Source organism: Podarcis raffonei, chromosome 4 (genome assembly GCF_027172205.1).
Source record: "Podarcis raffonei isolate rPodRaf1 chromosome 4, rPodRaf1.pri, whole genome shotgun sequence".
Taxonomy (NCBI): domain Eukaryota; kingdom Metazoa; phylum Chordata; class Lepidosauria; order Squamata; family Lacertidae; genus Podarcis; species Podarcis raffonei.
This window is the reverse complement of record NC_070605.1, coordinates 85,532,637-85,548,288: the sequence shown is the minus strand read 5'-3', so window position 1 is coordinate 85,548,288 and position 15,652 is coordinate 85,532,637. Positions and strand designations below refer to the sequence as shown.

Sequence of the window (15,652 nt, the reverse complement as noted above, 5' to 3'; positions counted from 1 at the left end):
AAGTTTCAGGTTAAGAACGGACCTCCAGAACAAATTAAGTTCTTAACCTGAGGTACCACTGTAAACCAAATTATAAAACCTGCAAATAAGCAGCAACATAATCTGTATAAGGGCCAGAAAAAGAACCAGTTAACAAGTGAAAGGAAAACGTTTTTGCTAAGTTTCATAAAATTAGCAGGAAGGAGTGGTGTTGATCCTTAGGAGAGAGTTCCAGAACTTGGGGGCTTCAAAGGCCTTGCTTCTAGTGACAGCTTGGTCTCCTTATCAATTGGAGGGGTTGCCATGGTGACAAGGACCTGCCCTCCTTTGTGACATCTCTTGCTTCTCCCTTAAAAGCCACTGACTTGCAGGCGGCCATTGTGGGTTAGTTGTGAGGCAAGTGGAGGAGAGGAGTTGGTGGTGGTTGGAGAAGAGAAGGAGAGGTGTTCATTTGATTGTTATTTATTACTTTGATTTGATTCATTTGATTTTATTAATTTTTATTTTATTTATTATTTTACTTTTTAATTTTAACACTTTTATTTTATTTTTTCTCTTTATTTTCATATTTATTATTTTACATTTTTATTTTGCGCACATTTGTGCACATATTTTGTATATATTTATTTTGTGCATAGTGGAGTAGTTAGGGGTAAGTGTAGGGTTAGGGAAGGGTTAGGCTTAGGCTCAGGGCTGGGTTTGGGACCAGAGTTAGGCTTGGGTGGGCATTTTAGATAGTTAGCTAGTTTAGAGAGGAGTGTGGGAATTTTTTGTGAACAAAATGTGCAGACTGCAAGTAGCATTCCTTTGCTTTCTCTTGGTCTCCTGGGGCGGGGTGTGAGTCCTGGGGTCCCCTGCACAGCCTTAGCTCTCTGGAAATCGACATGGCCAGTCTTCTCCAGAGAGCTCAGCTCCTCCACACTCTTTCCCTGCCTTCCCGTTTTCTGTCCCCTCTCATCATTTACTGTATTTTTCGCTCCATAAGACACACCTGACCATAAGATGCACCTAGTTTTTAGAAGGGGAATGCAAGAAAAAAAATATTCTTTAAAGGGAGCGCTGAGCAGAGCCTGTATGCATCCCAGGCTCTGCTCAGCGCTCCCTTTCACGAGCCGCGTGGAGCGTGTGTGGCGCTTCTAGTCAGTAACGGGCTGCCCTTCTCTCTCCTTGGGGGAAAAGCTCCCAAGAGCCACACACACGCTAGGTGCTGCTCTTTAAAGAGCGTTACGGCTCTTGCTGGCTTTTGCGGGAGGTGAGGGAATTTAAAGAGCGCGTGGAGCATGTGTGCGGCTCTTGGAGGATTTTCCCTGAGGAGGGAGAAGGGCAGCCCGTCACTGACTAGAAGCGCCACACACACGCTCCACGTGGCTCGTGAAAGGGAGCGCTGAGCAGAGCCTGGGATGCATACAGGCTCTGCTCAGCGCTCCCTTTAAAGAGCCGTGTGGAGCGTGTTTGCAGCTCTTGGGGGCTTTTCGCCGAGGAGGGAGAAGGCCGCGTCAGTCCCTTCTCCCTCCTCGGGGAAAAGCCCCCAAGAGCCGCACACACGCTAGGTGCGGTTCTTTAAAGAGCGCACGGCTTTTGCGGGCTTTTCTATGAATTCCCCCAGCTCCCGAAAGCCAGCAAGAGCCGTGCACTCTTTAAAGGGAGCACAGCTCTTGCAGGCTTTTCTACGAGGTGGGAGAAGGACAGCCCGTCCGCGATGGGCTGCCTTTTTCCCTCCTCGGGGAAAAGCCCCCAAGAGCTGCGCTCCCTTTAAAGAGCGTGTGGAGCGTGTGTGCGGCTCTTGGGGCTTTTCCCGCCTGCCTCCCGCCTGCATTCGCTCCATAAGTCGCACACACATTCCCCCTTACTTTTTAGGAGGGAAAAGGTGCGCCTTATAGAGCGAAAAATATGGTACATTTACTAGGACATTCCTAGCCTACTTTCCTCCCAGGAGCTCAAGGTGGCCTCCATGGTTCTCCCTGCCACCAATTGTTATCTTCACAGCAGCCCAGCAAAGTAGGCTAGGCTGGCCCAAGGTCCACCAGGGAGCTTCATGGCTGAGTGGGGATTCGAACCCTCCTCTCCCAGATCCTCCCGGAAAGAGCTGACTTTCCTCCTCTGCTCTCTTCCAGGACATCCGTGGCCACTTGGAGTACTTCAGGGATCGCCCCCTGAGCCTTGCCCTGGCCTTTGAGGCCCTCCTCCAACTGATGTGGGTATGGTCTTTGGGGTAGGCAGGGGGTGGGTGAGGAGCAGAACTCCAGGGGGAGCTATGGGTGGGCAAGAGCAGGCAGGAAGGAAAAGGGGGCTAAGGAGACTTGGAGGAGGCAGCGTCTAGCCCCTTCCCCTTCTCTCTCCAGTTTTATGAGACCCCATTTCAGCTGTGCTATGGTCAGTGCTATCCTGCGTAGGACAACGGAGGCTGTTCTTTTTTTTTTTTTTAATAAAGATATTTATTAAGTTTCCAATTTTGTACAAGCAAAAAAAAAAGCAAAAAAGTTTAAAAACACATACAGTTCACAATACTTAATTTTCAATGACATATTTCCCTGACCTCCTCATACCTCCCCTTCTTGTATTCCAATTCAAATTATTTACTCAGCAAATCCTTATCTCAAAACATTGCAGCTGGAAACCCCTTAATTTCAATCCAACATCATTCAACGTTCTTTAATTTTACAATATTTCTGTAAATAGTCCTTAAATTTCTTCCAGTCTTCTTCCGCCGACTCTTCTCCCTGGTCACGGATTCTGCCAGCAATGGAGGCTGTTCTTGGGGGCGCAGAAAAGGAGGAGGACAAAGAGGTATGTCCTCTGCTTTGACTTCCCTTTGCACAGCTCTTTCTTCTCCTTATACCCTTGCAAGGTTTAACCCAGCACTCAACCTCTCTTCTCTCTTTTCCAACAGGAACTGAAGCGGCCATTCCAGAGCCTGCTGGGGAGGGGGCGGTCTCCTCATTTTGTGATCTTTTGTCACCCCCTCAGTGATGACACCCGGGGCGATTCGCACCCATCAAACCCCACTTCCTATGCCTCTGCTCCTTATAAAATGAAATTCAGAGCAGGACCTCATCAGACAAACTTAAGTGCTGTGGGGGGTCATACAATATAAATTATATAAATATAAATTATATAAATATAAATTATTATACAGGAGAAGGCATTACCTGAGAAACTCTGCATCAAAGACTTTTAGGGCTTTAAATATCAGAATCAGCCTTTTAAATTTGGGCCCACAAATGAACTGGCACTCAATACAGATGCTTAAAACCATGTGATACTACTAAGCCTTTAAGTGTCACTCATCCCCAGCCCAAATAATATTTAAATTCTTATTGAGGATTTTAAAGAATACCAAAGCACAATGCCAAGGAAGATTAGTATCTCTTGGAAACACAGGAATTATTGCCTGCGCAATTGTGCTGGGGGAGTATGGATTTCAAAGTAATAATAATAATATAAAGTAGGGTTGCAATATTTCAAAAAAGTGAAAATATAAGGGGGGGTTATTTTTAAAAGCTTTGTTGAGCTTTTTTCACCAAACGGTTGATGTTTTCTCCCTTTTGGGGTGGGGTTGCAAAAAAAATCAACACTTCCAATATGGGAGAATATGGCAGCCCTATTTCAAAGGCAATATCTCATTTCTTAATTTGCTTTAGATTTAATTCTAAGTTGCATAAATAAATATTCTAGCTTCTAACTATTCTCTCTTCCTTGTGTTTTAAAATTAGCATTATAATTCATAAACTTTTACACTTCCATTTTTCTTTCCCTCAACAATTACTATACTAACAATCTGAAGGCCTGAACATTCATTGCCTTACCTCCTGAGAATAGAATACTGATTAAAAATATTTATTTGGGGAAGTCATTAGGAATGCAGTCATACAAAAATAGAAATCTATTGGGATGCTGGGTAAATAGCATAAGCAGTCAATTTTAGGAGGAAAAATTCATTCAATTTAAACTTGCTGCCAAGGCCAATAGGGCATGAGAAATGGAAATATACAGCATGTGGTAACAGTTTAAAAGCAATGACGGATAAAATTATATTACAGAGGAGATGAGCCTGCTTTTCATGCATGCCCAATAACACCACTTGCTAAATAGAAAAATGCAGTAGAAGGACCTGGTAGCAAAAACTGTGGTATTTTCTTTTGCAACAGAAGCAGCCCTGTATATAGAAAACATAACTTAGAATCATAGAATCATAGAATCATAGAGTTGGAAGAGACCACAAGGGCCATTGAGTCCAACCCCCTGCCAAGCAGGAAACACCATCAGAGCACTCCTGACATATGGTTGTCAAGCCTCTGCTTAAAGACCTCCAAAGAAGGAGACTCCACCACACTCCTTGGCAGCAAATTCCACTTCAAACAGCTCTTACTGTCAGGAAGTTCTTCCTAATGTTTCGGTGGAATCTTCTTTCTTGTAGTTTGGATCCATTGCTCCGTGTCCGCTTCTCTGGAGCAGCAGAAAACCACCTTTCTCCCTCCTCTATGTGACATCCTTTTATATATTTGAACATGGCTATCATATCACCCCTTAACCTCCTCTTCTCCAGGCTAAACATGCCCAGCTCCCTTAGCCGTTCCTCATAAGGCATCGTTTCCAGGCCTTTGACCATTTTGGTTGCCCTCCTCTGGACACGTTCCAGTTTTTCAGTGTCCTTCTTGAACTGTGGTGCCCAGAACTGGACACAGTACTCCAGGTGAGGTCTGACCAGAGCAGAATACAGTGGCACTATTACTTCCCTTGATCTAGATGCTATACTCCTATTGATGCAGCCCAGAAGTTGATATGTAATATTCAGGTCAACTCCATATTCACAGTATTCACAGTATAACATATCATGCTCATATTTATGATATAGGATCAGAGGCTGCATTCATAAATTATAATACAGAAAGGAGGTAAATGGCAAGTTGGAAAGGCAACTTAGGTAAAACAGAAATGTGCAGATAGACCTACATACATTTAAACTTGGGGTAGCTTAAGGGATGGCATGGTAGCAGCAACCTGAATTAGGTTTCAGTGTGAAAGCTGGCTTTTCCTGACATGAATCACCTCCAAAGCAATTCTAAGCAACCTATATGGGAGCCACTACTACATCTTCTCGACCAGGTGCAACTAACTTTTATTGGCTCAAGGGCCACATTCACTCTTGGCCAACCCTCCAGGGGCCACATTCCTATGCAGGATGTGGGCACCCCACCTCACTTGCACAAGCACACACAGGGAGGAATTGTGCACACAGCCCCCCCTCCCGCCCCGCTGATCCATACAGATCAGTTAAGATAACTGACTTCTCTCCACTTCTCAAATGATCCATCTGATGAGTAGGAAGGAAACAATTTGCATCCTCATCAGGACTGGCCAGACAGGTTTAAAACACTCTGTCCACCCTAGTGCTGTGTCTACTTTAATATTTCCCCCACGTTTCTCCCCTGCTGCCAAAATAGATGGTGTGGAGGCAGAAAAATTTACTTGGGGAGCTACGTCAGACCCAGAGGCTGCTCAAGCTTTCTGCTCAAGACTTTTAACATTGTGTTAACGACAAAAAACTCAATGCTTTTGTAAAAAGGTAAAGGGACCCCTGCCCATTAGGTCCAGTCGTGGCTGACTCTGGGGTTGCGGTGCTCATCTCACTTTATCGGCCAAGGGAGCCAGCGTACAGCTTCCGGGTCATGTGGCCAGCATGACTAAGCCGCTTCTGGCGAACCAGAGCAGCACACGGAAACGCCGTTTAGCTTCCTGCTGGAGCGGTACCTATTTATCTACTTGCACTTTGACGTGCTTTCGAACTGCTAGGTTGGCAGGAGCAGGGACCGAGCAACGGGAGCTCACCCAGTTGCGGGGATTCGAACCGCCGACCTTCTGATTGGCAAGTCCTAGGCTCTGTGGTTTAACCCACAGCGCCACCCGCGTCCCTGATTGTTATTGTGGTACAAGCCAAATTTTTATTTGTTGGGAAGGAGCATCCCACAGCTGGTCCTACTCACTCCCCAATTGTGGTTCTACAGCCCATGAATAATCTTTTATTTGTTTTTCTCCCCACCCTTGCCTTAAAACCTTTGTTGTGTAGCATTCCTCCGGCATGTGAGAGCTTGTCCTCAGTTTCTTGCAGTCCATGTGGTTAAACAGATTCCACATCTTTGCAGTTATTCTGATGTTATGTATTCAAGCCTATTTACTGCCTACCATATATTGCATCATATGTGTCGTGCAGCCTAAATGTATCATCTTCAAGGAAAAAAAACTTTTTTATTCTTTGGGAGTGTGTCATTTTAGACTAAATCTTCTTCCATCTTTCAGGGGCAAATGTTATGTGAACTAGATCATATGACAAATAATGTGCCATGATGACATTCCCAGGAATTTTAGTAACTTTTGCAGCAATTCAGTCCCATCTGACTCTTAGGAATGATGTATCTTTCTCATAATTCACCAGCAGCTGAATTACTGAGATAGCTTAATGCATCTGGGAATTTTAGCATATAATAATAAAAAATCCTTATTTTAGTGGGATTGGATTGGATGAAAATAATATGGCCTTTTTGCTTGTAATTAAAAATGATTAGATCATATGTAGTTTAATAGTCACTCCATATAAATATGTAAACAGTGCTTAAGGAACTGGATTATGCTGCTCCTTTTAGGCCCTGTTATATAAACTGATAGAGGCACGCGGGTGTTGCTGTGGGTTAAACCACAGAGCCTAGGACTTGCCGATCAGAAGGTCGGCGGTTCGAATCCCCGCAACGGAATGAGCTCCTGTTACTCGGTCCCTGTTCCTGCCAACCTAGCAGTTTGAAAGCACATCAAAGTGCAAGTAGATAAATAGGTACCGTTCCAGCGGGAAGCTAAACTGCGTTTCCGTGCGCTGCTCTTGTTCGCCAGAAGCGGCTTAGTCATGCTGGCCACATGACCCGGAAGCTGTACACCGGCTCCCTCAGCCAGTAAAGCGAGATGAGCGCCGCAACCCCAGAGTCGGCCACGACTGGACCTAATGGCCAGGGGTCCCTTTACCTTTTTATATAAACTGATAACAGGTTCACACGGCTCAGACTTTGAATCCTGCCTGGCCACCACCAGAGTCTGACACAAAGGACTCCTGATCGTCTCATAAAAAGTTGTTAAGTTTCTATAGTTAACTATATGTAAATATATTTCTAATTTGGGCTACACTGGGTAGAGAAGTTATAAGCATCATTTACTGCATGACTGATGTACATGCATTTAATAAACCAACCATCACATTAAAAGAAATAAAATACTGCAGTCCTCTTGGCACACAAATAGAAAATGAAGCTCAGGTGTTCTTATTTATATTTACGGATGGAGACAGAGTGACTAATTGGCAAGGCCTTTCTTGTGTCACAGGATTTCCTGATTCCTCAGCTCCGTGCACATTCTTCCGTATCAAGCATCCTCCCAATTGCTCAATTATACATAGTCACACCTTTGATAATTACAGTATTCAAATCAGCAATATTACAACTGCAATATTGCATTCAGAAAAACGAACATAGGAAATCAGTTGGAGATTTGCAAGGCATGACTGGACTAGGGCCAGAATTTCTGCAGGGCATTGCTCATACAAAGGAAGTTGCCCAATGCCAAGGCTCCTTGGCACTTAAGCTGAACTGCTTATGATCTCTTTGTCCTATTTCTCTATTCCAATCATCCATTGCTTCCCAATAGGTAGCAGGAGACATCTATTTACTCAAGTTCCTGCCACAGCAAGCTATATCTTACATGTAGTCCCACATGGGGCTCCCAGCAGTCTCCTCTCCCGATTTCTGAACATATCCACACCTGCTTTGCTTCAGCAATGTTGTGGCATCAGGTGCCAAAAATCCCAGCTTCAATTCCCAACTTCTTGAGGTAGGGCTGGAAAAGACCCCTGCCTGAGCTAAATGGACCAGTACTGTACTCTGAAATGGTATAAGGCAGCTTCCTAAGTACATCAGAACATTTACTTCTTGCCTGAGAATTATGAAGTGAACGTAGCTAAAAATATATTTGATAACAACTCATATTAAAACCATGTCTCTCTTACAGATAAAAGGTAAAGGGACCCCTGCCCATTAGGTCCAGTCGTGGCCGACTCTGGGGTTGTGGCACTCATCTCGCTTTATTGGCCGAGGGAGCCAGCGTACAGCTTCCGGGTCATGTGGCCAGCATGACTAAGCCACTTCTGGCGAACCAGAGAGGCACACCGAAACGCCGTTTACCTTCCCACTGGAGCGGTACCTATTTATCTACTTGCACTTTGACATGCTTTCAAACTGCTAGGTTGGCAGGAGCAGGGACCAAGCAACAGGAGCTCATCCCGTCGCAGGGATTCGAACCGCCGACCTTCTGATCGGCAAGTCCTAGGCTCTGTGGTTTAACCCACAGCTCCACCTGCGTCCCTTCTCTTATAGATAACTCATATTAAAACCATGTTTCTCTTACAAATAACATGGAGATGACAGTTTTCAGAAAGTTTGTGACCTTTTCTGTATACTATGCTTCTGAACATATGAGAATATAGGATGCAATCTTATACTTAGTCAGACCATTGGTCCATCAAGCTAAGTACTGTCTACAGTGGCTGTCAACTGCTTTCCAAGAAATAGTCCTAGCTCTACCTGGATATGCCGAAGATTGAATCTAGGACCTTCTGCATGCAAAGCAGATGCTTTACTAATGAACTATGGCTCTTTTCTTAACCCAGGGGATGAAGGGAATTGTAGTTCAGCAACACCTGGAAGGTCAGAGGTTCCCCACGCCTTCTGTTACCCATAAACCCATGTGATCACACACATTTACTCAGAAGTAGGATCCAATGAATTCAATTAAGTTGGCCTAGGAATGCGGCCAAAGAGTTTTGTAGTCCTTCAAAAATTCTTTTCGTGCAGCCTGTTTTGTCCTGTCACTTTAATAATATATTAGCTATGTTTTACCACCAAGTCCACAGGGGAGCTTTCCATCCATGCATTCCTGAAAGGTTGCTCCCAGAAAGGCTCTCATTCATTCCACTAAACTAAAACAGCAGAAGAATCGAGTGATATTAATAGAAGCGTGCTTGCTCCAGTGGACAAGTACAATGGAGAAATAATTTGAAATATGGCCATAATTATTAACATGGATAAACTTGTACACATTATTCATTCTCTGAGCCAAGAATAATAAATATAGTTCAACGCAACTGCAACGAACTCACACCTATTATAAAAAAGGATCCATTTATATAAAGGGGTAAGTATTTATAGGTTTGGACTTGGAAGCAGGCCCAGATTTCTGAGCTTATTTAAATTAGTACAGCTCTAATTAAGAAGTGATGCCACTTTAAATGAACTGAACACCCTGAAACGTTATCATTAAGTAGTTTTGAAGTTTCGGAGTGAGTGAGTTTTTTATTGTAACTAAATTTGGTTTGCCATTCTGATTATTTTATTTGGTTTGCCATTCTGATTATTTTATTTTCTCTTTCCTTTTCTGTCAATAGGTTGAACACAATCTGTGGGAAAACACTTGGGATTTGATATGTCATCCTGGCCTTGAGCTGTTCATTAAGAAGCATTGATTAGATTAGATTAGCTCTGTAGGTACAAGCATATACACCTAGACTACGTAGTAAAATGTGAAAGCAAAAACAAAAAGTTACAGAGATGCATTTACTTAAGATTACTGTTCCTCTCTAACTGCTTTATCAGCAACTGAGATTTCCTAAGCCTGCTACAGATCCTGATGCCGGAGACCTAAGTGTAACAAGCTATGATTCAGCTATCCAAGTAGGCTTGCTAAAATGTACAGTATAAGACTGAATCAGATAAATGCTGGAGATGCAATGAGGTCGAGGGTATGTTCTTTCATGTGTGGTGGACCTGTAAAAGGGTAAAAGAGTATTGGGAAATAATTTATAATGAATTGGGGGGGGAAATGTTTAAAAGTACTTTTCCAAATAAACCCAGAGTCCTTTTCTTTGGAGATAATTCAGATGGGAATTCCCAGGTGTCAAAAAAGGTTATTTATGTATGCCACTACGGCGGCCCATGTTTTGTTGGCCCAAAAATGGAAAATGAGTGAGATTCCAACCAAAGAAACTCAAACTGATGGAATATGCGCAGCTTGTGGATCTAACTTATAGAATAAGAAAACAAGAAGAACATTCATTTAAAGAAGATCGGAAAATGTTTATTGAATATATGGTGGGAAATTGTGTACACTTGAAAACATTGGCAGCATTAAGATAAATTCAACAGTGTAAATAAGTTTTGATGGAAGTAATAATGGTTTAGTTTATATAAAGTATGCAGAGATTTATGCTATGCAAAATGAACCATGGAAAGAGAAGAAATTAAGTCACTGATATTTTAAGGTTGTTTAAATGAATAGACCCCACCCAGTGTGGTTATCACTTCCAGGCACACTTGCAGTTTGACATTATTGGCTGCTAGCTGGTAAGCTACTTCTGGAGATCCACCAGCCTGCAAAAATTGGGTGGAGCAAGCTACCTGGTTCTGTTTGCAGCAGGAACCCATAGGGCAAGATGGCAACACTTCAAGAAAGCAAGGCAGCTGGAGCTTTGGCACCATTCATAGCTCCAATAAAGGTAGAAATTGCCTGAGGCTTCATAATTCCCTCAATCCCTCAGCCCAGATTAGTCCTCCTAGGCTCCACCTTTAGAGCATAGTTTCTTAAAGGGGCAACTCCCTGCCTTGCAGAAGAGCACTTCGTAGTCTCGCTGGCTTCTTGCCTAGTATGCTCCTCGTGTTTCTGGACAGGTGTTGTGGAGCAGAAGGTGCTTGGCTCTTTGGGTGAATCACATCTGGGGAGTGTCTGTCTCAGAATCCACAGGGCTCATGGCCATCAGCCTAAGGCTTGGTATCAATAACCCAGCTGTGTTTTTCAGAAGATTGTACAGTGACTACAAACTCCTCTTTCTCCACCTCAGCCTTGGCTCTCTTTCAAGGGCAGGGCTGCCACACTCAGCAAACAGAAAGTCTACCGCTTTGAGTACTTTATTCTAAACCTCATGCCTATCTTGAACAGCAGGTTTTCCCAACTTTGTACATTGCCTTCTGATTTCATACTCAGTGATATGAAGGCCAGTCACTCTACTGGAATCAAAGGAATTCCTTCCGTGTTATAAATTGCATCAGTGTTTAGCTTAAATGTGAGGAAATAATCTCTCTCTCCAGTAAGATATAAATATTCATTCTGTGTATAATTGGCACTAGCTTATCACAATGATCATCACCCACACATTTTTTTGTAAACCAGCCTAGCTTTCTTCTGTTTTTTCAGTCTCATTTAAGGCACGGCAATTTGCGTAACTTCAAACTTGGCAATATCGCTCCCCTCATCTCCTCCTACACTCCCCCTCACACCTTGCCAACTCCCTACATTCCATCACCCTAAGTTTCTCATGATTACGCCCTTTGTCTCTTTTCCCATTCTTTGCCTCATGCATCATTTCATTTAACCGCTTTATATTCAGCACAAGCACAACAGCTTTCATAATCACTAAATATCATTTCCCCCTTCATTGAAAAAAATCCTGCTAAATAAGCATCTGGTCCATGAATCATATGCCAGTTATAATAAGCCATCTCTCAACTGAGTTTGACAAGCAGTATAGTAATTTTGTATGCAGATAAATATCCAATACAAAAACAGTGCAGGCATCTTGAATCTCATCATTTGATGCCCTTTGCTTTTTTAGCACTTCCCCCTTGTGCGGTGCTTGAGCCTGCAGGACAGTTCAAAGGGAGTCTCACAAAACATGGTGGCCAGGCTCAATGTGGACTTAATGGCCTTACCCTTTAGATGGAAAAATGATACATCTTTACATACACCTGAAGCAATTGATGGTTGCTGCTTCATGTATGGCAGAGGGGAGAGCATTCCACAGTACAAGCGCAATAGCTGGAAAGGCCTGTTTTCAGGGACATCGCCCAATGACATTCTGGAGAGTGCAGAATCACGAGGAGACTATTCCACAGACGATCTAAGTGAACTTACAGGTCTACAGAGGGGAAGGTACTCCTCCAGGTAATGTGGTCCCAAGTTGCTCATGGCTTTATGCATTTACACAACAAGACCTTACACACAGCCCAATAGCTGATCTGAAGCCAGTGCAGTTCCCTCAGCACAGGTGCAATATCTGCATTTCCAGGTGTTCTGCTCAGCAGCCTGGCTGCAGCACTCTGCTCCAGCTATGGACATAGGCCTGGCCAGGATGGCTTTCCTCTTATACCTTCTAGGCTCAATGAGGCATCTGACCTTCACCTGAGCCTACTCCAGCTGAGGCAGCCATTTCACTTCACTTCATGGGTGGGGTGGCCTTGCCTGAGGTTATTATGGGCATGCACACTGCTATCTGCTTACCTGTAAGCACACACTTAAAAAAAATATTAAATACAACTTTCTCAATCTACCAAATTTGCACAAAACAGCAACCGTGTGTGTGTGTTTGTATTGCTCCAAGCCAGGAAAGTTGAGATCCATGGGTTTTTATTTAAATGTGCACATACACCTTTTGTTATCTACAATGCTTGCACAAATGAGAAGTCCAAAAATAAAAATAAGCAATGCCTCATTCCAAACTAAGTAAGGATTTGCTAGTTCCTAGGAGCATGCAGTGCGTAGATGGGTCTACTTTGTCCGAGCATCTGCACCCAGAATTTAAAGTAGCAGACATTTAATAACAACCAAGAATTTCCGCTTAGGCCCACACAGCAGAACTGGTTTTACCAGAGTTCAGCCCCCAGAAAAGTATAGATCTCCGAGTGACAACAAACTGAGTGTGCCTTCCCCTTCCTGCACATCTGTATGCACCCTTAAGGTAATTGGAATGTTCCTATTAGGATGCAACTTGAAAACTACCTGTTCCAAAAAAACCAGTGTGGGTCCTTTTTATTCCAAGTACGGTAGTTTGCCTAGCCATAGCCCCTGAAGGCAAAAAGGGAGCAGCTACTTCTGCATACACCTACTATTAAAGTACTATTAGGGGATGCAGGTAGCGCTGTGGGTTAAACCACAGATCCTAGGACTTGCCGATCAGAAGGTCGGTGGTTCGAATCCCCGTGACGGGGTGAGCTCCTGTTGCTCAGTCCCTGCTCCTGCCAACCTAGCAGTTTGAAAGCACATCAAAGTGCAAGTAGATAAATAGGTACCGCTCCGGTGGGAAGGTAAACGGTGTTTCTGTGCGCTGCTCTGGTTCGCCAGAAGCGGCTTCGTCCTGCTGGCCACATGACTTGGAAGCTGTACGACGGCTCCCTCGGCCAATAAAGCGAGATGAGCGCCGCAACCCCAGAGTCGGCCATGACTGGACCTAATGGTTAGGCGTCCCTTTACCTTTACTATTAAAGGAATCCTAAACACATTTACTTGAGAGTAAGCCCCACTGGGACTTTTTAATTGCTCCACAAGCATAATAGGATTGGGAAGCAGGATTATCTTTAAGACATCAAGAGCTAAGTAGCATAGATTTATTTATGTGTAATTTCAGTTTCCATATCCTAAAAGCTGTTGGTAATTTGGCTTCTAGGTCAGTTCAGCAGGTTAGCGGTATCCTACCTCATGAATGAGATAAAATACCGTATTTTTCTCTCTATAACACTCACATTTTTTCTCCTAAAAAGTAAGGGGAAATGTCTGTGCGTGTTATTGAGCGAATGTGTGGTCCCTGGAGCCAACTGACCCGAGTACAGGGGAAAAAATCAGGCAAAAATCAGATTGCGCGGAGGAGGGAAGGCTAAAGAGAGGAGGTTGCTGCTTTCCTGCATTCTGCCTTAGGGTCTTACTGCCCACCCTCTTCTGTTTTCGGTTGCTGTGTTTGCTCAAACGCAACAAAGAGCAGGGAAATCCCCTGCCCTTCTGGCAAGCAGAGGGGAAAGGAAAGGATCACGTCCTTCCTTCTAATTCCTTCCTAGTTACACTGCCCGCAGGCTCCAGCCCACGCGGCTCAGGTTCCGTCGGCTAGGAGCACAGCCGACAGCCACCACCTCCTCCTCTCCATGCTCCGGTGCTGCTGCTGCGTCCAGCATTCTAGGGACTCGCAGGCAGCCGGAAAACATGCAGGTGGGAGAGAGAGAGGGCTGGCTTGGGTGGGTAGGGGGAAACTTTTGCCTTCCTTTCCTCCCTCCCGTTAAACCCCTCTCCTGCATTCTTAGCCAGCTGCTTCTCTGCACACCTCTCTCGTGCTCCTTGTCCCTTCTGTGTTTTTCCTTCCCTCCCCACTTAAAACGTGGTTACAAAGCACGGATCCACATGGATCCTCAGGATCTTTGCATTGGGTCACCCCAAATTCACTATCAGATCACATAGCATGTCCATGGCTACAGCCTGCACCAAAAAAATCACGCACCCACTGTTGCCTGGGGCCACAATGGTGCAAAAACGTGGTTACAAAGCACAGGTCCACATGGATTCTCAGGATTTTTGCATTGGGCTACCCCAAACTCACCGTCAAATCACATGTCTGTGGCCACAGCATGAAACACAAAAATGATACATCCACTGTTTCATTCAGAATTTTTTTTTTATTGTTTTCCTCCTCTAAAAACTATGTGCTTGTTATGGTCAGGTGCGTGTTATCGAGCAAAAAATACGGTTCATTCTTGTTAGCTGCAGTGGCTGGTGCCCATTGGTACTAGTAGAGTGGAAGACAGGGATGTCAACAGTAGGTGGCGCCAGGGTCAACTAATTCCACCTTTGCTCCCATTCTCTTCCAGCTGAGTTCCAGAAGTGTAAGGAGGAGAAAGCTGACAGGCACACTCCCCTGAGGGCTGACTGGTTCTCAAGGGAACGTATTAAAAAGTATGCTATATTGTGTATAAAAAGAAGACTGGGCTCTGCTGCTAAGTTCTTCAACTGTGTCATACATATATTGTGCTTAGGTCCCTGCTCTTTTACAGATGGTTGTTAAAATATGCAGGATTCATGCAACACTCATTATTTAATTTGAGATCCACCTTACAAAAAATAATGATGATTTCATTCAAAGCTTATTTGTAATGCATTTATCATAAAATGCTTAAACTTTCTTAGGAGTCTGACACAGACATTATAGACTTGAATGTAGTTTCTTACTAGACTACTCCAACTATGTATTTTGAGAGGTATAAAGCTTATTTTAAATTGTTCTAATATGCGAAGACTGAGAGGTGAGCGGAATTGTTGTTTGTTTGTTGTTACTACTACTACTGAGTTGCCTTGCCTTTGCATGAAGTCTTGGGTTTACAATTTTGGGAGAGGGGAGACTGCGGCACTGGGAAGAGGGCAGGCTGGTGAGGCCCCCTAGACTTAGATACCTGAGTTGCCCTGCCCTCACATGAAGTCTTGGGCTTGCAATTTTTTTGGGGGGGGAACTGCCCACTGGGGAGCGGGAGGTCTGGCGAGGCCCCCTAGATTTAGAGGCCTTAGGCTTCAGCCTACTTTTAAAAAAAAAGGACCCCTGACTGTTAGGGTCCAGTTTTGGACAACTCTGGGGCTGCAGCGCTCATCTCGCTTTACTGGCCGAGGGAGCTGGCGTAGTGTTTCCGGGTCATGTGGCCAGCATGACTAAGCCGCTTCTGGTGAACCAGAGCAGTGCATGGAAACACTGTTTACCTTCCCCGCCGGAGTGGTACCTATTTATCTACTTGCACTTTGATGTGCTTTCGAACTGCTAGGTGGGCAGGAGCTGGGACTGCAG

The 15,652-nt window shown here is 44.3% G+C and overlaps 1 protein-coding gene across 2 annotated transcripts in view; it reads right to left on the bottom strand.

Annotated features, from left to right (window-relative positions):
- The window catches only part of DOCK9 (dedicator of cytokinesis 9), a 136,161-nt gene that overhangs the window by 115,480 nt on the left and 5,029 nt on the right, over nucleotides 1-15,652 (bottom strand). The gene's annotated exons all lie outside the window — the stretch shown is intronic.